We start from the raw sequence: 21,983 nt of genomic DNA, 5'->3' as shown, positions 1-21,983 counted from the left end.
TCATTCAAACTATCTTGTACATTTAAAAAAAAAACAAGATCTCCATGATTTTCCACAATTCAGCATCATTTTAGACTATACCCCTTTCTCACATCCAAGTAATGGTATACTGTGTGGTCAGTGATGTGGCTGTAGTTTCTGCTTAGATCCACAGTATCCCTGAATTTTTTTCCATCATCATAAGTAAATACCTGAGGCAATTAACTTATAAACAAAAAAGATTTGCTTTGGCTTACATATCAAGTGACTCAACTGTTTTGGATCATTGGTAGGCAGCACACCTTTTCTGGAGTGTATAATGGAGGAAGCCACTCATATCATGAGCCAGAAAGCAACAGATGATAAAGGGGACGGTGTCCTATGCACAATATTCTAGGACATATCCTAAGTGAGCCAGGGTCTGTCAACTGCAGTTTCCACAACTTTCCAGTGGCAATACAAGGACATCTTTAAAACAGACTGGAGATAGTCAATATACAAACTATAGTCATCTCTTAGCCAACTGATTGCAACAATGGCTTCTGAGTGCTCCTTTGTCCCTCCTCTACAATATTTTTCCTCTCATTTGTTACTCAATTTATTTTCATAGACCATAAGTCAGATAATATCTGTTTCTTTTTTTAAGGGTACGAATATGCCTTTGTTTTCTATAGCATAAAGCTTAAACACTCTAGTATGGATTGACATATTATGCTTTGTATTTTAAACCTATGTAGTTTCAATAGGTTCCTTTTTTTCTTCCCCCTTCCTATTTCATACAAAACAAAAAACAAAGCTAAGCTAAACAGACTTTCAACTTTCAGGTATCTTTTGTGTACTTCTTTTATACAAAGTTACAAGAAATTCAACGACAAGGACATTCAAATACTATAATCAATTATTAGTCTCTATTTACATGTATAGCTATATGTTGACTATATGTCAATCAATTACTTTTTGGATGTGTGTACACTTATTGAACATTCAAAAAGAAAATAACTTCTATCTGTTTGTGAGGAGGAAGCAAGAAAAATAAGCAGTAAACATAAATTCTAATATTTGGACCTTTCTACGTGTCTGGAACTTAAACAAAATGATTACAATACACAACATGCTCCTGACCATAGGAGAACAACATGAGGTACAATAGATAAAAGTATGAGTGAGGACCTACGAGCTGAGTGACTGAGTTTGTGAAATCAACTGAAAGTAAGCAGATTGACAAGGGAAGGTACTTACTCCATATGGAGTCATGCCATGAATGAAAATTGAATACCTCAAATTTCAGACATCTATAAACTTTGGACCCTATTCATAAGGAAGAAGGAAGATGGCATGTGTGGAGTTTAGGGGGAGGTATTAAACGAGCTTTAACGAAGGTAAGTGGCCCTCAGAGGAAAAATGGACAGCCTGTGACAACATCTAAGCCCATACGATGTGAACCCCTGGTCTTTCTCCTATAAGAGAAATGAATCTTTCTTGGTTGTTGAGATTCTTAGGGACAGATTTATGACATTTCATTCATTAGTCTTTTTACAAGTAGATAAAAATACTCAAAGGAAATGCCTTCCTATATTTGCTGCTCACCAAATGCCCCCAGTTTGAAATAATTAGCATTCTGAAGTGGGAAATGAGAGAGTGTTGCCTGGGCTCCTTCCTGGGTATGCATGTACTCTTCCACCTCCACTTTTTGCCATCTATGAGGTGGCCATGTGCTCAGAGTAAGTGTATACATAGAATTATATACTTTCAGTTCCTAAGAGGCTTCACGTTGCAGAGAAGATAAAAATGTTTCTATGAGGAGGTGAGTCCATAGTGAATCAATAAGAAAATGTAGCATATGGGATTCAGGATTTTAGAATTTCGTGGCAACTTCTTGAATTGCTGACAACAAATGCAGACAATAGAGTTCCTGCACTGTAAGATGATGTCCAATTCTAGAGTTATGGAATAAAAAATTTTATACAATTATTGCTTATTTCATAGCACAATTCTATGATTACTTTGCCAATATTTTGCTGATATCAATGGGGTGAGCAACAGTTCAATTCTGTTCTGACAATAGATGCATTTCTGACTTCAAATACATGTCACATGTCTCCATAATGACCTGCCTTTTTGACCAAGCATTTGAGAGGCCCATGACATTCTTAGACTTGACAATTTTGTAGAACAACTTATAGAACTCTTAAATATAGGACAAGATCTGGAAAGTTTCAAAACACATAGATTTTATTACCTTGTTCTGGAAAGCCAGCATACATCAAATTCTCTGTACATTGGTGTATTTACCAAGTAACCATAAGGCACCAACAAACATGGATGTCCATAATTATTACTGGAAATTTCGATCTTCAGCTGCCATACCTTTGCTCTCAGGGAGTTTGACTGCCCTATCAAGAAAATAAAAGAATCATTTAAAATGATGTAGTAGTGCAGGAGGACACTTAAGATGAAATTGGGAAGCTATTGGGAGTCCAATCTTAGATGTATAGCTAAACCTCTGCCTCGACTGATAACACAAAGTAGCCTTAGGCATCATTAACTTCTGCCAACCTTCAGATGTAGAACCCTGTTGCCCACAAACAACCTAGATACTGAGACAGACCTAACACTTTACTACAAACCCACGTAACTTTACAGCCTCAATCATAATTCATAGCAAATGATAAAGCTGTGAACTCCTTTTCCAGAGACTGCCATTTCATAAAAAATCTTACAACATATTTTCAAGATTGCTTGAATCTGGCCTGTAAGCTTGGGGGCATGAGCCAGTTGTGGGTCAGAGAGCGAAACATGGCGGAGAAGGGTGCTGGTAGTGGATCTGATGACAGCTACTACGAAGATGTGGGCGATGACTGTGTGGTCAAGGCAGTTGTGGAGGTGTTCGAGAAGCTGAAGGGTGTAAACTGCCCTTTCCTCGACGGTCTGTATATTACAGAACCAAAGCCAATCATGGAACTGCTGTGTAGGCCCTCAAAGTACTGGTTGGACATACTGGAGTGGATATGTATACGGGTCTGTCCCTCCTTGCAAGACAAGTTCAGCTCACTGAAAGGAAATGCAGTGGATTTGAAGATACAGGAGATGGTGAAGCTAGGCCATGAGCTGATGTTGTGTGCACCAGATGACCAGGATCTTCTAATGGGCCGTAAGTGTCCCCAGAAGCAGCTACAGTTCATGGACAAGTTACTGGATATGATGCGGAGCCTGGCCACTGGATGCTTCAGTCATTCTAGCCTGAAGGAACACCTTGAAGACACCACAGAGAAGAATGAGGCCTTGCTTGGGGAGCTCTTCTCTAGCCCTAACCTGTGGGCAATTTTGAAACCTGAAAGTGACCCATGGCCCCTGGACATGCAGTCCTCTCTCAACAAGCAATGTGATGACCTGCCAAAGGCTGGCCCCTCTGCCCAGTTAGAGGGAGAGAAGGTGGCAGATCTGGCCAGGCAGCTGGAGCAGAGTGCTACTAAGCTTCAGACACTCCGAGACCAGTGCTTTGCACAGCATAAAGCAGGGACTGACACCAGCACCATAGACCAGAAACTCTGTCTGGTCATCTCTGACTTCTACCAGCTCATCTTGGCCTTCCTGCAAGTCTATGATGATGAGCTAGGTGAATGCTGCCAGCGCCCAGTACCCAGCCTGCACCCAAGTGGCCCCATCATCCAATCTGTCTATCAGAATCTGGTTTCCTATGGCCAATTGTTGAGAGCAGTCATGGAGATTGCAGACACCTCTGCTAAAGCTATGGAAGCAGTAAGGAGGCAGGAAGGAGAGCCGAACAGTTGGAGCAGCAGCAACTCTAGGATAAGCCTAGCTGCCAGGATTGATGAAGTAACACAGAAGTACAAGATCCTCACTGACAGATTTCACAGAGGCACAAGATAATGTGGGGGTATAAAGCCCTCCCTGGAGCTGTCAGGAGGGGCAGTTCCAGTCCTATTCATAACCTGCATGGGTTTCTACTTGCTGGTGCTTGCAGTTTGAAGGGAAGGAAGAAGAGGGAGGTAGAGAAGGTAGGCAGAGATGGGTAGGACAGGGAAGCTAGGGATAAAAGGAACTCATGCCCTGAAAAAAAAAAAAAAAAGATTGCTTGAATCTGTGTTTTTTAAGACTATACTGCTCAGACCCATGGAGTTTTCATTGTTTTCAACTAGATTGATTTTCTTCTCTATCAATGGTACTGAATTTCTAGACTTCTAATAGCATAATGCATCTTTCCGGTGACCAGCTGTCAGCCTAAAGCTATTAGGGGTCTCATTTGTCATGTTATTAGCACAAAGTGTATTCTTACCTCTCAGAGAACTTAAGATGTTCTGCACCAGGAAATCCGGGGAGACGATGAACAAGTACATATTTTATAGTGCAACATCATCCATCATGGGTTCGTTTTGCTATTAAATTCTGAACAGTTTTAAATAACTTGTTTCTTCACTTACATAATGTAGGAAAAGAAGAGTAAGAAAAGGACCAATTTTTCCCACTGTTAACGTTCACCCTTACTTGCTTACTTCATCTCTTCATCTTCCCCTGTTCTCACACTCAACCATATTGTTTTCTCTGAATTGTGTGAGAGTATAAACCATGAAATATATGCACTATGCTTAGGTTATAAAATACTGGATTATCACATTTTACTCATTGTCTGTACAAGTGTGTTTATATTTACTGCATCACATATTTTATTTCTACTTTGTACTGTCACCAGTTGTGTCAGTTACGTTTCTGTTACTTTGATAAGATACCATGAGCAAGTACAACTTAAAGAAAGAAAAGTGTATTTCTATCTTAAAGTTCCAGGGAAAGAGTCCACGATGTTGGGTGAAGCAGTCAGCCAAAGCAAGAAACAAAGACATCATTCTTCAACCTCAAACATAAAGCAGAGAGAGCAAACTAGAAACTGCAAAAGGCTAGAAACTCTTAAAGCCCACTCCAAGTGACATACTTCTTCCAGCAAGGTAGCATCTCTACAGAACTTCATGAAATAGCATTACCCAGGTATCCAAAACTGTGGACTTATGGGGGCATTTCTATTCAAGCCACCACAGTAGTTATTTTCATTCTGATGGGCAAAGATATTAATATTTTACATACAAAGCCTCAGACCCACTATTAATTGCATCCAAAGTCTTCATAAGGACCAATAATCTCTAAAATATTCCCACATTATTGTAGATCTTTGGAGATTCCACAGAATCTTTCAAGGATGCAGTTTTCCTCCTTCCTGTGGATCCCCTCGGCCCTCCCTTCCCCCTCCTTTGTGCCAACCACAGAATCCTAGAACCTCTTTCTACCTGGCAACACCAGTGGACATGCCTATTATGGACTCAGGCAGGTGATTCACACTTTCTGTTCTCCATTATGATCTCTTCACTGTCACCATCAGCCTAATAGCAGCCTGCTTCCAGGTGCCCCTTCTCCACCTCAACTCCATCCATTTCAACTTTTGTTTCAGACTTAGGATTCTCATAGCCCTTTCATCCTTGTCTCTTCAGATTCATCTTTGTCTCTCTTCAACATGCTTACAAGAGCCATTCCCCTTACCACACCTCCAACCTTCCAGGGGACCATGCCTCTTGGTGTGGACAGGATCCTCTTAGCTCTTTCTTGAAGTCTTTTAACGTTTTTCTCCTAACACAACTCTATTCCTTACTGCCACCCCTGACATAAAGAAGCACTGTCTACCAGGAAACCTACCACACTTTCCTAAGAGCCAGAGAAAGCAAAAAAATTAAAGTTCAGGGCCAGATGGTTTCAGATCTGAATTCTACAAGACCTTCAAAGAAGAATAAACACTAACACCCCTAAAATTATTCCTCAAAATATAACCTGAAGGAACATTGCCTAATTCTTTCTACAAGTCCACAATTACTATAATAGCTAAACTACACAAAGACCCAACAAAGAAAGCAGTTCTATGTTGACCATATATGAATCATAAAGATTATTGACCACACTCAAGTTGGCTTCATCCCAGATATACAGGGATGTCTCAACATATGTAAACCAACACATAATCTGACTCATAAACAAATTGAAAGACAAACACACATGATCATATCACTAGTGTGTTTATATTTACTGCATCACATCCAAATTTCCAACACAATAAAAGTCATAGAGAAACGAGGAATACAAGAGACAGAGATTAATATAAGAAAGGCAATATACAGCAAATTCACACCCAACATCAATATAAATGGAAGGAAACTCAAAGCATTTCCACTAAAATTAGAACCAAAGACAGGATATCCACTATCTCCATACATATTCAATATAGTACTTGAAGTCTTAGAAGAATAAGGCAAATAAAGAAGATTAAGGGGATACAGGTAGGAAAAGAAGACATCAAAGTATCTAAATGAAAGATGATATGACTTTATACAGAAAAGACCCTAAATAATCCACCAGGAAACATGTGCAGCTGATAAACAGTTTCAGCAAAAGAGCATCACATAGAATTAACACACAAAAATCAGTAGTCTTCCTATACAGAAATGATAGACTAAGAAAGAAATCAGGGAAATAGCACCTTTCACAATAGTCTCAAAAAAAAAATCCTGGGATATCTCTACTTAAACAAGTAAAAGACGTGTATAGTAAAAACTGTAAAACATTGAAAGGAAGATCTCCCATATTTATAGATCAATGGATCAGTAGTATTAATATAGTAAAACTGACCATCCTACTAAAAGCAATCCACATATTAAATGCAATTCCCTTCAAAAACACAAGAAAACTCTTCACAGAAACTGAAAGGACAAACTTAAAGATCTTTGGAGGGAGCTTTGTCAGGCCAGATGAGAAAAGTTCACTTAAACATACATGTATATTTATACACAAAATTTTATGCACTGCAAATATTTTAAGTAAATAGTCAATAGTATGAGTTCATGACCTTTTCAGACATTCTTATTATTATTTTATCCTTCTCCCTCCCCCATACCTACCTTACTCCCTGTCTTAGTTAGGGTTTTACTGCTGTGAACAGACACCATGACCAAGACAACTCTTATAAGGACAACATTTAATTAGGGCTGGTTGGCAGGTTCAAAGGTTCAGTCCATTATGATCAAGGGGAAAGCATGGCATAGTACAGGAGGAGCTGAGAGCTCTACATCACATCTGAATGCCACTAGGAGAACACTGGCTCCCACATGTTTAGGAAGAGGGTTTCATCACTCACCCCCACAGTGACACACTTCTTCCAACAAGGCCACAACTCTTAATAGTGCCACTCTCTGGGCACTATTAGGAATGAAAATCACCACATTCTACTTTCTAGTCCCCATAGGTTTGTTCCAATGCATGAGTCTATGGGGCCATACATATCATATCCATAGCATAATAAAAAATACATTTAGTCCAACTTCCAAAGTCTCCAGAGTCTATAGAAATCTCAACAATGTTAAAAGTCCAAAGTTCAAAGTCTCTTCTGAGATGCATCCAATCACTTAACTGTAATCCCAAAGGCAAGACAGGAAACAACCTAAGCAAACTACAAACTCTTCATCTTCATGTCTGATGTCAAAGCAGTCTTCAGCTCTCCAACTCCTTTCTTCTTTGTTGACTGCAACAAACTTCTCTCTCATGGGCAGGTTCTACTCCCTGTTAGCAGCTTTCCTCAGCAGATATCCTACTGCTCTGGCATCTTGGAGTCTCCAGGGCAACTTCAACAATACACCTTCTTGTTCCAATGTCTGGAATCCACACATGAACTTCTGGGTTCCTCCAAAAAGCTTGGGTCACAGCTCCAGCTCTGTTCTCTGTAGCACTCTAGGTAGGCTTTGGTTTACTCCACTCCACTGCTGCTGCTGTTCATGGTGATCATCCCATGGTACTGGCATCTCCAATACACTGAAGTCTTCTGCTGCAACTGGCTTCACCAAAAGCCTTTCATAGGCTCTCTTCATGGTACCAAGCCTCAATTCCTTTTCATGACCCCTTCAGTCCTCGGCCCTCAACTGCAACTGAGGTTGCATCTTTACCAATGGCCTTTCCTGGCCTCTCACAGTGCCAAGGCTCAGCTGTTCTCCATGGCTCCTTCATGACTATAAAACCAGTACCATGTTGGTGATTCTTACACATTACCAAGTACAGCTGTAGCACAAAGTACAGCGTTGGCTATTTCTGGAACACAGCTTCTTTGTATTCTCAGAAAACACTTCCCAGATTTTACCACAGTGATGCTGGTCTCTTCTTAGTTGCCATTAATTTCTTAGCTACAGCTAACCAGCATAAATTGTCCTAGCAGTTTCTTCTATTCTAAAGCCAGAACTACATGGCTGAAGTTGCCTAGTTCTGCTCCTTGCTGGAGCTGGAACATGACCCCTTAGTCTATTACATTATCACTACCTTTCCATTTTCCAACTCCTTCACTGCTAAGCTTGGCTGTCTTAACTTGCTTTATAGATTGACCTTGAACTCAGAGATCTGCATTGCTCTATCTCCTGAATGCTGGGATCAAAAGTGTGTACCACCATGCCAGGACTTAAGCTTTTCTCTACTGTGTTGCCTGCTTTTCTCCCACAGGCTGTCACTGAAAGGCCCTAGGGGCTTTTGTCAGCCTTACACCCACCTGCCTTGAGTCAAGGCTAGGCCAAGTTACATTCTCCACCCACAGGATCATCCTTGAGTAAAAAAATTCTCAGACTGTAGTGACTGATAGTCACCTGGACCTCTGGAAAGTTGTAGAGTTCAAATGCGTGTTATGCTTGCTAGCCAATAGATTTAAAGGTCAATATGATTAGCCAATAAGTTTGAACTGTAACCTTGCTGATGTTACCTATGCCCCTAAAAAGTAAAAACTGCTTGTAACAGCCATTCGGGGTCACCTTCTCGTCACTCATCTTGAGGGACTGATTGAGGGTCAATCCCAACATGCCAAAATAAACCTCTTGTTTTTGCATCGATCTGCGTCTTGGTGTTTCACTTGGGGGCATCTCAAAGTAAGTACCACTGACCAAGGATCAGGGTCTTACATCACAAAGTCCTGAGTTCACAAGTGTCCCTGACAATTTCTTAATGAATTTTTGAAACACAAAATTATTTACCTGAAAAAAATACAAAAGTCTGCAATCAAATAAAATCTATGGAGATAGTGAGATTCTTGGTTTTCTAGGTTTTGTATAAATGGTTTTGACCATGATTAGGAAATATCTAGCTTGTTGACAAAAAATGCTAAGTCAAGATAAAGAGATTGCCAAGGGATTCCATAAACAGGCAACCTCCACAATACATAAAACTTGTTTTAGCAAGCCTTATCAATAGAGTGGGGTGTAGTGGGTTGGCCTGATGCTACTTGTATTCTAATGCTAATTTGGGGCCCTCAAGACTGGTTGACCCAGAGTTAAGAGAGTCTGCACATAAGATACTGAATAACCACTCCCCAAGTTATTTCATAGTTACCAATTATGGTAAATAAAGATGTCAGCATCTAATAGCTGGGAGAAGAGACATAGGTGGGGTTTAGGCTTCAAGGGCTGAGGAGGAAGTGAGGGAGGAGGATGAGGAGGATGAGGAGGGGAAGGACATGTAGGAGAGGAGAAAAGAGAAGCCACCATGGGTTAAGAGTCAAGAGAGTAGAGCCCTGAGTGCTGCCCAGTTGGAGTTAAGAGCAGCCCAGATGAAACATAGTAAATACTAAGTAATAACTCAGGAATATCAATAGGAAAGTATATTCTAGCAGCATGAAGGGTAGGCAGCTGTCTAACTCTTGTGTTGTTTAAGGCTTATTGTAAATATAAAGGACTGTGAGTGTGTTTTTATGCAGGAACTCAATAACCAAAGGTGGGGGTAGAAACCCCAGGCTGGGAATTAAAGTAATTTCTACAACATAAAGAGAATTTAAAGTATAAAGTAATTTCTTGTACATATACAGAAGGACAGTTCTGCACTCACAAGAGCAAGAAATGGCTTTGAAGGGAAGAGGGCACTTCTGCACGTTAGGTCCTCTTGATTCTTGTACCGGTTTGGAATTAGCTTTCTTTGTTTTCCTTACTCTTTTACTTTATTTTGTAGCTAGACTCATCAAAACAGCTGCAACTCAGTATAATTATTTTAATTGTATGACTGCTATAAAGCCATTAAAGCAATTTTAAGTTTTACCAGTAAATAGGTTTTATTACCAAGGTATATTGTTGCTTATAGCTATCCAATGTAATGGGTACTTAGAAAGGTATTTCAGTCTGGATTATTATGACTCCTTTTTCTACTGTATGCCCAGCCAAGTGTTAAAAATTTTGCCCACAGGATAGCAAAAACATGCTAATAGGAGCAATTAAAGATATGAATAATATCGACATCTTTTTATTATCTTCCAGGTGCCATTGGAACTGCCCAGAAAATTAAATGGTAATGATGCAGTTACAGTTATTTGCTAATTGAAGTGTTTCCTGGGGAAGAACAGAGATATTTATTTCCAGATCTTAAAGGCTTTTGTATTTCATTACTAGACGTGAAAAAAAAAGCAGGCATCTACAGAATTTTCCAAATGGTGATAATACTAAGGTCCTGCAAGTATTCCGCACACACACACACACACACACACACACCCCACACCACACCGCTTTTTATCCAAACAAGGCATGGCTTCCAAGGCAGTTTCACAAGCAAGGTCGGCCTGTTATGGTTGGGTTTTTTTGTTTGTTTGTTTTTGTTTTTTGTTTTTCGAGACGGGGTTTCTCTGTGTAGCCTGGCTGTCCTGGAACTCACTCTGTAGACCAGGCTGGCCTCAAACTGAGAAATCTGCCTGTCTCTGCCTCCCAAGTGCCGGGATAAAAGACATGAGCCACCACTGCCCAGCTTGATTGTTTTTATTTTTGTCTTTCTGCTTCTTTTCCCTCCTGTTACTCCTCTTGATGTCTTTGTTTTGATCTTGTGATTCTGTTCTGTACACTTTCATATATTTCCCTCAAGTGAGATGCTGCCAAAGAGAATTTGACCCACCTACTGCTCATAAATCTGCAAGTTGAGTTGAAAAGTACAGCTCACCTAATGGGGCTCTTTATCATGCTTCTTGTTTATTCATATGTCTGACAGAAACACTAAAATGATTCTCTCTCTCTCTCTCTCTCTCTCTCTCTCTCTCCCTCTCTCTCTCTCTCTCTCTTTTTTTGCTTCTTGATAGTTTCACCTCCTGTCTTGATGTTAATCTCTTCCCCTGTAGTGATTGTTTTTCCAGTGTAAAATTCCTTTGATGTCTGAAAGACCTAAGGTGAAATATTGTAGTTGTACCTGCTTAACCTTCTTTTCTGTCCAATCATCTATTTCAGCCATCTGAGTTTTTTAGAAAAACAAATCTGTCAGGGTTATTTTTTTATTTTGTGTCTAAATTCCACCTAAAATTAAATGTAAGAAATAGATCAGTGAAGGAAAATGAAAGTTTAGACTCAGTTTGACTTCAAAACGGTGAGAGTCAACTTTTCTTGGTCTGAGATTGGCAGCCACAAACCCTATAATTCAGTATCTGAGCCTACAGGAGAACTTGCCACATAGAGTCTATAATCAGCGTCCATCATTCAGAGTAGGGAAGATGGATGGGCTGGACTTACCAGGCCAGAAGAAACTGCAAGGTGGGAGATGCCAGACTTTTTTTTGTAACCTCCAGACTCCAGGGGACATGGTAATAGTTGGCTTCCTCCTCACAGAGGGGGATTTGTTTGTAAATTTGTGGTGTGAGCTACTCTAAGGGAAGCATTTCTTCTGCTTTATCTTATGTGGTGATAACCAAGAGTTGTTGCTGATTTATTCTAGAAATAACTTCTGTACAAGTTTTAAAGACAGGGTAAAAATGCTAGGAGGGAAGGGATGAGTGGGAAGAGGAGCTGGGATGGGAGGGAGTCAAGAGCCCATGAAAGGAGGAGGAGGCTGAATCATCCCCGTCTGGTCTTTGAATCTTTGGATTCCACCTTAAAACAGTTTGGATTTGTGATCATTGTTCACTGCCCAAGGGAGGCACAAATCCGTTGGCAGTTGTCAGGAAGACTCCTTGATTTTAGAGTATCATGGTGGCCAAAGAATCCAGTTGATCCTAAAGGGTATCAAGCTTATCTGAAATTTCCCTAAGGTTTTCTGAGAAGTGGAGAAACAGAGAGATAAATTAATTTTAAAACAAACAAACAAAACAAAACAAAAACTGCTGAGTCCAGCTATTTCTGTCTGGTATCCTAAAAGAATGCCCAGAGTGGTAAGAGGGATGAGTCAGATGGCCCATTAGCTGGTCAAAAAGCATTGGTATCAAGGAAAAACTGGTAAGATTTGGAGGGGAAGTTAAAGCTAATAGTTGGCAGCAGAGTTGGGTATGAATTAGGAGGGATGGTTGAGTATTTGCTTATAGCAAGGAAGTTAGGTCCCCAGAAATATTGAAAATCAGAAGACAAGCCAGAAAAGTTAAAAGTAGGAAGGCTGGTGACATGGGTAATGCTAGAAGGGCACTGTCTTGTGCTGTGGAGTAGGGTAGTGATGATGCGGTTACATTAGTATGGTTGAATGGAACCGATGGAATAGGGAAGTAGGAGTCTATGAACATATGCAGGGCCCTTGTGGAGTGGGTGAGCAAGGCAGCTCAGTCAGTCAACAAACAGGGTGTCCAGGGGGGAAGGAGGATTGAAGAAAGAAAAGACAATTAGACAACATTATAGTGAGATCCCAGCAAGAGCTGGGGTGGGTTTATTTTTTTTCCAGCCTGTTTTTACATCATTCTAGGTACATGCAAAGAGTAGGGTCAGTTCTAGGTCAAAGACAAAGTAGTCAAGGAACAAACAAGGCATGAACAGAATAGTTAAGGAACAAACAAGGCATAAACAAAGTTCCCATGATTACTATATTCAGGGACTTATCTTGCCAATCAAGACACAAAGAACAAAGAATAAATTCTCCAGCTGTATTCATCTTGAGCCTTGTCTTTAAGACAAGAACCTTGTCTTTAAGAGCCTTTAAGACTCTCATCCTAGCTGCCCGGAAGTCAGTATTCTACTAGCAGCCTTCAGGTGAAGATACAGAACTCTCAGCTCCTTCTGCACCATGCCTGCCTGGATGCTGCCATGTTTCCACCTTGATGATACTGAAGACCTCCGCAGAGGGGAGACCCTCACTCAAGTCTCAGAAAATCGCAACCACCCAGTAATCTGCTCGAGACATCATGTACCGGAGCAATAGCGAGGTTTATTAGGGCATGTGACAGCTAGCTGCCGGTCAATTCGTATGCCCACGCAGGAGCTGAATTGACCCCGACAGCCAGTTTGAGAGGGGTTTTTAAGGGGAAAAACCACAAACCAAGGAACGGGGAGGGGGATGAGGGGTTGTTAAGGTGACATAACATAAAAATAGTGGAACATTCCAAAGGAACCCAACCTATGTGAGTCAGGGTCATGTGAAAACTCTCTGTATGCTAATCTTTCTCAAGAATGTGGTCCTGCCCTGTTACTGTGGCCTTGCCCTGTCACTGCGGTTACCAGCTTGGTTCTCAGCTTGGTTTCCAGCTTGGTTCTACCTAGCTCACCTGCATTCTTTCCTTTCTCTTTGCTGTCGGCCAGTTCCAGTAATGGTGACTGGTCTTTCTACATTCTTAACTTGCTTTATGGCTCGGTTTCTCCATGTCTTTATAAAGAAAGCCTAAAGAATATTTTATATGTCTAAAAAGGATCCTATATACCCAGTATCTATAATTTTTCACTCTACAATACTGGACTTAACCTCTGAACCTGTAAGCCAGCCCCAATTACATTGTCCTTTATAATATTTGCCTTGGTCATGGTGTCTGTTCACAGCAGTAAAACCCTAAGACACTACATCAGAGATTCCTGTATAATGAACAAATATCTGCAAGCTTCATGAGGGGAATCAGTTAAAGTCACCATCTAATGGTCAATTTATAGTACACATGAAATCTCATTGGATCCTTTCTTTATATAGAATTGTCTATTGATATTCCAAGAACACCAGGACCTGCCCTGTCCATCCCTTGACCCATAGACCACACCAAACCATGTCATCCAGTCAGATTGCACATCCTTCTCTAGGGTCTAGATTTATAACTGTCTAATTCTCTCCTCTACACATCATCTACAGCCCACAGATCTACCCACACATATCAGGCATGGAAGATGCACAACTGCTTACCAACCCAGTCTCCTGTCCAACTGACTGCACTCCATCCATGCCTATTTCAACTTATAGGACTGTGGTGTTTGAATAAAAATGGACCCTATAAGCCCATAGTGAGTGGCACTATTAGGAAATGTGGCATTATTGGAGGAAGTGTATCACTACGGAGGCAGACTTTAAGGTCATTTATGCTCGCTATGCCCAGTGTAGTATATAGTCTCCTCCTACCTGCAGATCAAGAGGTAGAACTCTCCATTCCTTCTCTAGCACCATGTCTGCCTGGATGCTGTCATGCTTCCTACCATGATAATAATAAAATAACCTCTGAAACTTTAAGCCAGCCCCTATTAAATGTTTTCCTTTCTATGAGTTGGTCATGTTGTCTCTTTACAATAATAAAAACTAAGTCAAGGCCCAACTCACCCATACATCCCCTTTTTTACACCAATCTGCTCTGTTCAAATCAGACACAAACAAAAGAAGTCTGCATTGGCTAGTTCTCAGCACAAAAATGAAAAAGCTCAAGCCTAAAGAATTTGGTTTGGGAACTAGAAATACTTAGATAACAATTAATTGTTTTAATTCATAAATCACATCAAAGAATTCAAAGATACAGAAGACAGAAAGAAAAAGCTCAATAAAATTAAGGAGAAAGAACACTAAGGAAAATAAAAACCTGAGTGATACCCAATAAAACAAAAGTATAAGGCAGATAGATGTAATGAAGGTCCTAAGAACAGAATTCAATAAAGAGATAGAAACAATAAAGACAATTAAGATGAAATGAAGACAGAATTTTAAAACTCAGTAATAGAAAAACTAGAAAACTCAAAGAAAAGTCTTACAAGTAGAATTAATCAAGCATAACATAGAATATCACAACTTGAAGATAAAATAGAGACATGAGACCAAGTAAACAAGAAACATGAAAAAAAATCCAAGCACAGTAAAGGAACACACAAAATATGTGGGACACCATGAAAAGACCAAACTTGCTAATTGTAGGCATAGATAAGGAAGAATTCTAAGTCAGTGATATAGACCAGATCTTCAACATGATCGTAGAAGAAAACTTCCCCCAAAGTAAGGAAAGTCATACCCAAACAGCCACAAGAAACACACAGAGCATCAAATCGACAACACCAGAAATGAAAGCCCTGATAGTACATCATGAAAGGCTAAGAACACGGAATAAAGAAGTTGTACTTAAAGCTTCAAAAGGAAAACCACAAGTCACATATAAGGAAAATCAGAGCAATAATTATTGAAATAGAAGCAAATAAATCAATACAAAGAACCAACAAATCTTGGTGCTTATGTTTTAAGAGAAGGCAAACTAGATTAATGGCCTTTGGCCCAACTAAACAAAAGACAGAGAAACCCCAAATTAACATAATCAGAAAAGAAAATGTAAACATTACAACAGACAGAAAAGAAATTCAGAATATAAGGCAATATTTTACAAGTCAGTATTCTTTTAAGATGGGAAACCTAAAAGCAATAGATGAATTTCTAGATTCAGTCAAACCACCAGAATTAAACCAAGAAACAGTCAACAACACAAAGATATTGAAATAGTAATAAAAAGCCTTCCAGCTTTAAAGAAGAAGAAGAAGAAGAGGAAGAGGAAGAGGAAGAGGAAGAGGAAGAAGAAGAAGTCGTCCAGATGGAACCGCAGCAGGTCTCTCTCAGACTTTCAAAGATGTACAACCAATCCTTAAACTATTCAGAAAATAGAAACAGAAGAGGCACTCCCAAACTCCTTCTATTGCCAGGACAGCAGCCATGTTGACACACAGGGGAGTAATGGGAAATTCAGTTCATAAATTAACACCTTCTCTTCTGTTCCACTGCTGTTTGTATATCACTCAGCTAACTACTAAAGATAGCTCTGTAAGCAGAGTGCAAGCAATGTAATACCTCTGTCTCAGTTCCCTCTTTCACACTTCACTGTCATTATGGTCTTGTTTTTCCTGACGGACATTCGCCCAGTCATTATCTCCTGCCTGGCCTTTTCCTCAGTCACATAGCCCCATCTACCGCAGGGCTTGCACTTGAGGAAGGAACTGCAGACCACTGGACCCAACCACCTCCCTCTTCTGATAGTGTCATGTTGACATAACCAATCTTTTCTTGGAAAATCAGCCTTTTCTGGATTCTTGGGATGCAGAGGCAGCCTGTTAGAAATAATAAAAGGCTAATAACGACTGATGTTAGATTTATCAGGATTTTAGTAGCTTAGCATAGTAAAATATTAAAGAGATTGTGATGCTGTAAGTTACTTTGAAATTCATCTATAAACTGTTGGCCAGAAACTATTGACAAATGAGAATGTTCTATTGAATGTATTTATGTATTTCTTGATGTAATTGGCTATGGTCAATAATACTGTTGTATTTCGTCTATACTTCCATCTGAATAGGTTTTTAACCAATTCACATGAGTATTTTATATTTATTATGGGCTATTTATATTTATAAATCAGAAATACAAACATAAGCATGATCATATAACAGTTTTATCAATAGTTAATAGCTTGCGCTTGTTACCTAATCCAATAAATGTTATCAATGATAGCACCCAAGCTTTTGCAAATGTTTATACCTACTTTTCCCTTGTGGCTTTTTTTTTTTTTTTTTTTTTGGTTTTTTGAGACAGAGTTTCTCTGTGTAGCCCTGGCTGTCCTGGAACTCACTCTGTAGGACAGGCTAGCCTCGAACTCAGAAATCAGCCTGCCTCTGCCTCCCAAGTGCTAGGATTAAAGGCGTGCGCCACCACCGCCCGGCAATCTTGTGTTCTTTTTATCTTTGAAACAGTTTTGACCAGTTCTTTGGTAAACTGAGCTGTTTATATTTCATGTTTGAGAGCCAACACTCCCACCATAGTAGCAGTTATGATTCTAAGAAGTATTAAGATGCCAGGAATTAACAATTCTTAAAATACCTTTTACTCCTAGTTTTTAGTACTATCAATAATTTCCCCAATGGAACATTTATATTTCCTGAAGAGCATTCTTATTTTAGTTTTTATAGAAACCAATATGAAAGAGGGTCATTTGATATCTTAAATGTAGAGTTGAAGACATTACTATATAGAATAATATGATAAGAAGTGTTACAAAATAAGCTACAGACTGTCAGTGTAACAAAAAGAAGTTTGGTGATGGGGATAAGAATCAGAAGTTACACGCAGTTTACATGTGGTTGAAAATCAGAGAAGTTGTTCCTGAGCAGTTAATCTTTTCTTCTCTTTTGTTTTGTTTATGTATTTGATATTTGTGCAAAAAAATGAACTCATTTAATTACAAATTGTCCTTGAGGGTTATAGAGAGTGTCATGAGGGACATGGACTTCCAAAACTTTGCAAAAAGGAGACAAATGTTTTCGATACATAAGCAGAATGATTGTCTGATTTGATTTTTGTTGAGATCCTCATAACAAAGAGAATCCTTTAAAAGTGTCTGTAAAGCTTGAACAGACCCATGTGTTTGATCAATAGCAAAAATAAAGCCTGAAAGTTATCAACACAAATATGGAAAAAATTAAATGACTAAAGAAGATTTTCTTTATAGCCTGTATCTATGACAATTTTAATTGTTTTTATAAAGCTTTAGGAACCAGAACTTATTATTGTTACCAAGAATTACAGACTAATAACTTCTGAGAACAAAATTCTGAGAATTTTTTTCCATCCCAATTACAGTTTCAAATTTCCCCTCCCTCCACTCCTCCCTGTCTCGTCTGTGTCTCCGCCCCCTAGCCACGCCCCTCTCCCCTCAACTCCCACTTTGATCCACTCCTGTTCCATTTCCCTTCAGTAAAAGGAAGGCCTCCTGGGGATGTCAACCAAATATAGCATACCAAGTTGCAGGTAAGTCACCTCGTATTAAGGCTAGACAAGACAACTCAGTATGAGGAAAAGAGTCTCAAAAGCTGACAAAAGAGTCACAGACTCCCACTGTTAGGAATCCCACAGGAAGACCAAGCTACACAACTGTAACAAATATGCATAGAGCCTAGGTCAGTACCATGCAGGTCCCCTGATTATCAGTTCAGTATCTGTGAGTCCCTATGAGCCCAGGTTAGTCGATTTTGTGGGCTGTGTTCTCCTGGTGACCTTGACCCCTCTGACTTCTGCATTCCTTCCTCCCCGACTTAAGCAAGATTTTCCAAGCTCTGCTTAATGTTTGGCTGTTGCATCTGTTTCCATCAGTTGCTGGGTGAAACTTCTCTGATGACAATTGGGCTACGCATCAATCTATGAGTAGAACAAAATATCATTAGGAATCATTTCATTGACTGTTTCGTGGTTGGTCTTGTTTGGTTCTATCCTAGGTCTCTGGGCTCTCCAACCTCTGGATCCTGGCCCCCCAGGCAATGTTAGGGCTAGGTTCCCTCTCATGGCATGGATCTCAAGCTAGACGAGCTATTAGCTGACCATTCCCACAATGTTTGCACCAACTTTACCCCAACACATCTTACAGTCAGAATTTTAGGTTGAAGTTTATGTGCCTGAGTTGATGTCCCAATCCCTCCACTGGAAATCTTGCCTGGATACAGGAATACAGAAGTACTTCCCATTGCTAGGAGTTTTAGCTAGGGTCACCCTCAGATTCCAGAGAGTTTCCATTGCACGAGATTTCTAGCTTGTCCCTAAGAAACTCAATTGATTTAACTGGAGGTTTAACCTCAATGTATCAAACTTTGAAGTTTTAGTATCATCTTTAAGTCTCATCTTTTATGTACCTTAAATAACTTACTGAAATCCTCACAACTGCCATAAATTTCTTTTTCCTTTCCACATGGACATATTCATCCATTTTAACCTTCAGATATGAACTCTTCTTTATCAAAAATCTTTCCATATTTTTATCCACTTATCTTTGTTATTTTCCCTTCTTAATACCATGAGTCATAGGTGCCACAGTAGTCACTAAAAAGCTAAGTCCGTGGGTTTTATTTTTTAATCATTAGAGCATAAGGGATTAGTAAAAAGCCAGTTTTAAAGTCAGTGACAATACGGAAACTTTAAGACTGCTTTCCTTTGAAACCTATCTGTGAGTTTGCCTATCTCAGAGGAAGCCTGGTATGGCACTAGGGAAAGGCAAGGCCTGATTTTTACACTTGAAGCACTTGGAGGCCTAGTCAGAATTTGTGTTTTCATAAGTCAAGGGAATAAACAAGGAGGTCACAGTCTATTTATTATCCCTGTTGTTGGCATTCCTTCTAGGCTCTGCCCAGCAGTTACCTGGCAACAGCCAAGTAGGCCTGGCTTGCTATAAAAGGGGCTGTTTGGCCCCTCCTTAATCTCTCTGCCCCCTCTCTGACTCTCTTCTCTCCCTATCCCATTCTCCCTCTCTCTCCTTTCCCCTCACCCCCTCTCTCTCCACGTGTTCGTGGCTGGCTCTTCTCTCTCCCAGCTCCCTCTCTTCCCTCCCCCCACCACTCCCTTCCCAACTCCCTTTCCTATGCCCTAAATAATATCTATCCTACACTATTCCTGTTGTATGGCTGGTACCTCACAGGGAAGGGATGTCTCAGGATGGTACTGAGGCACCCCTCCCACCTCACCATACCACAGTCTATAAAACATATACTTGTTTTTTTTAAAAAAATACAACACCTATTTTTATAGCTTGTTATAGAAGATTTTAAAAGACCATAAAGGTCTATAAGTTTTTGTCTGTTAGTGGAAGAAGCCCCCGAGTGTGCTATAAAATCAGGAACTTATTTATTTTTATTTACTTGCTTTATGCCCTTGTAACAAAATCTGTGAGGTCCTGTTGGGAAGCTCCATTATTTATTGTTTGATTGTTTGTTTGTTTGTTTGTTTTATTAACCAACTGAGTACTGGAAGGTAAGTAAACTTCTATTTTTTTTTTGGGGGGGGGGGGTTGTTGTTGTTTTGTTTTAATTTAAGAGATTGAATACCAAAGAAGAACCAGATTCATAAGTGACCACGGCAGTCAGGACTCGGAGAGGATGTACTGACAGGATCCCAATTTATTATTTTCATCCATTTAGTACAAAGTATGACGAGCCTCGGACAGTTTTCTACAGAGGTTGCTAGAGAACAGAGAAGATCCCCTCACCACTGATTGCACACATGGATGCTGGGCACGGCGTATCCAGGAGTGAGTCTTGTGCTTTCATGGGCATCGCTGCTGTGGCCCGCTGACCACTGAGATCCTCAGAATAAGGGACACCATGGAGTGATCCTGGGCTGTGGGCCCCTCACTTGAAGTTCTTCAGGATAAGTTAAATGTGATCTGCTCTCTGGCCTCCTTTACCCGGTGCACATTGCCTGATGCCCCATGTTGGCCAGCTGTAATCGTGCGTGATTATAGGGCCGAGGCTTGTTCGGGTCAGGGTGTTTGAATGTCTTCATAAAAGGAGTACGTATGGGAAATCTTTTTCATTTTAGAAATTGTATGATATTTATTGACTGTGTCTACTGCCAACCTTTATATCCAGTTCTAAGATTTCTGAAAAAACAAAAAAACAAAATACAAAACAAAAAAAAAAAAAACAAACAAACAGACCTGTTCCTTGCTGCTCAGAAAAAGTTTACTGAAAATATCAATTCACTAAAAGCACTGAAATCGGCAAAGTTTGTGTTCTGCTAAAATGACGTTTACATATGTGGAGTGAGTATTTCTGCCACACGATCAGGAGGGTTGTGGGGTACTGCTAGCTGATGCTGGCCTCACTGGAAGCTGGCAGCTAAGCTGGCTTTAGCCACCACTGGTTAGGTCTAAGCAATGTGATGATATGTTCACTTTAATAAAGGCGGATTTTGGTATAGTAGCATACGTTCCAGCCTTGGCTGCCGGTTCCTTCGTGGTGTTGTGATGGCCTGACTTGCCTACCATATAGTTCTTGCTTCTGAAGGAACAGCATGCTCGGTGCGGTGTGCTGTCTCAGGTGACGTTGGTAATTCTGCTTTTTGCCTCTTTTAAAACAAAGTGGTTATTTGCAATTATTTCAGAATGGGGTAGCTGCTTCCCTGCTGGTCCCTGTGGCAGCTGTCTGCTTCAGAATAGGTGTTTCTGGAGAGCAGAGGTGCCCCAGCAATGAGCCAGCTGTGCTAAGACCCTGGAGCCACTTGTAGTTTTGCACATTTCCCTTTGAGAGTGTTACTTGAATCTGTCTCAACTGCAGAAGATAACTGAAGAGAACAGAGGGAACTCAGACATCTCAGTGTTAGCACTGGCCATGTCAGGCAGACAGGAAGGGAGCATGGGGCAGAAGGCTGGAGGGGTGAGGTGAGGTGAGGTGAGGTGAGGTGAGGTGAGGTGAGGTGAGGTCTGGTCTTCTCTTCTTTTGTGACTGTATCCAGTCAGGGGTGGCAGGCACTGTGCTGTACGAGCAGTAAAGTCTGTGACCACCTGTCACCGGCTGCCCTGTGTGTTTTCATTTCTCACTGTGCACTTGATGTTACCATATTTATTTTAAGAGAGCACTACAATGTAATGAAGTAACGAGCGAGCTTTCTGTTTTTGTTTTTTAAAAAAAGGAAGTCTCCGGTCTGGGCCTGAGCATAGAGCAGGTCACAGGCAGCAGCTCTGTACCCAACCCCAGAAAACCAAGAGGAAGAGGGACTCCCAGGAGCTTGAACTCAGGCAGCATCCCAGGTAAAAATGAATCACCCGTGATGTCTGCTGTTAGAAGTTCCAATAAGCTCCGAACTTATACTACTCAGACCTTTGAAGGGCCACTGACAAGAACACCAAACAGCTAGAGATTGACATCACTAATCTGAAGAAATCCCTCGTTTCGCTGTCTGAAGAGACCTCCTAAAATCGCAAAGATCCTTATTGGACTTGATTTACTCTATCACAATAGAAAAGGCTGTGTACAGCTCTTGACTGTGTACAGCCCTTAAAGAAGAATGTT

At 40.4% G+C, this 21,983-nt stretch overlaps 1 pseudogene; it reads left to right on the top strand.

The window, feature by feature from the left end:
- Positions 1-2,775: 2,775 nt before the first annotated feature.
- On the top strand, positions 2,776-3,942 carry LOC114617261 (annotated as a pseudogene).
- Positions 3,943-21,983: the final 18,041 nt, after the last annotated feature.

The sequence above is a fragment of the Grammomys surdaster genome, unplaced genomic scaffold, assembly GCF_004785775.1.
Source record: "Grammomys surdaster isolate TR1022 unplaced genomic scaffold, NIH_TR_1.0 135, whole genome shotgun sequence".
In the NCBI taxonomy this organism is placed as follows: Eukaryota; Metazoa; Chordata; class Mammalia; order Rodentia; family Muridae; genus Grammomys; species Grammomys surdaster.
This window is presented reverse-complemented; position numbering and strand designations above follow the sequence as displayed.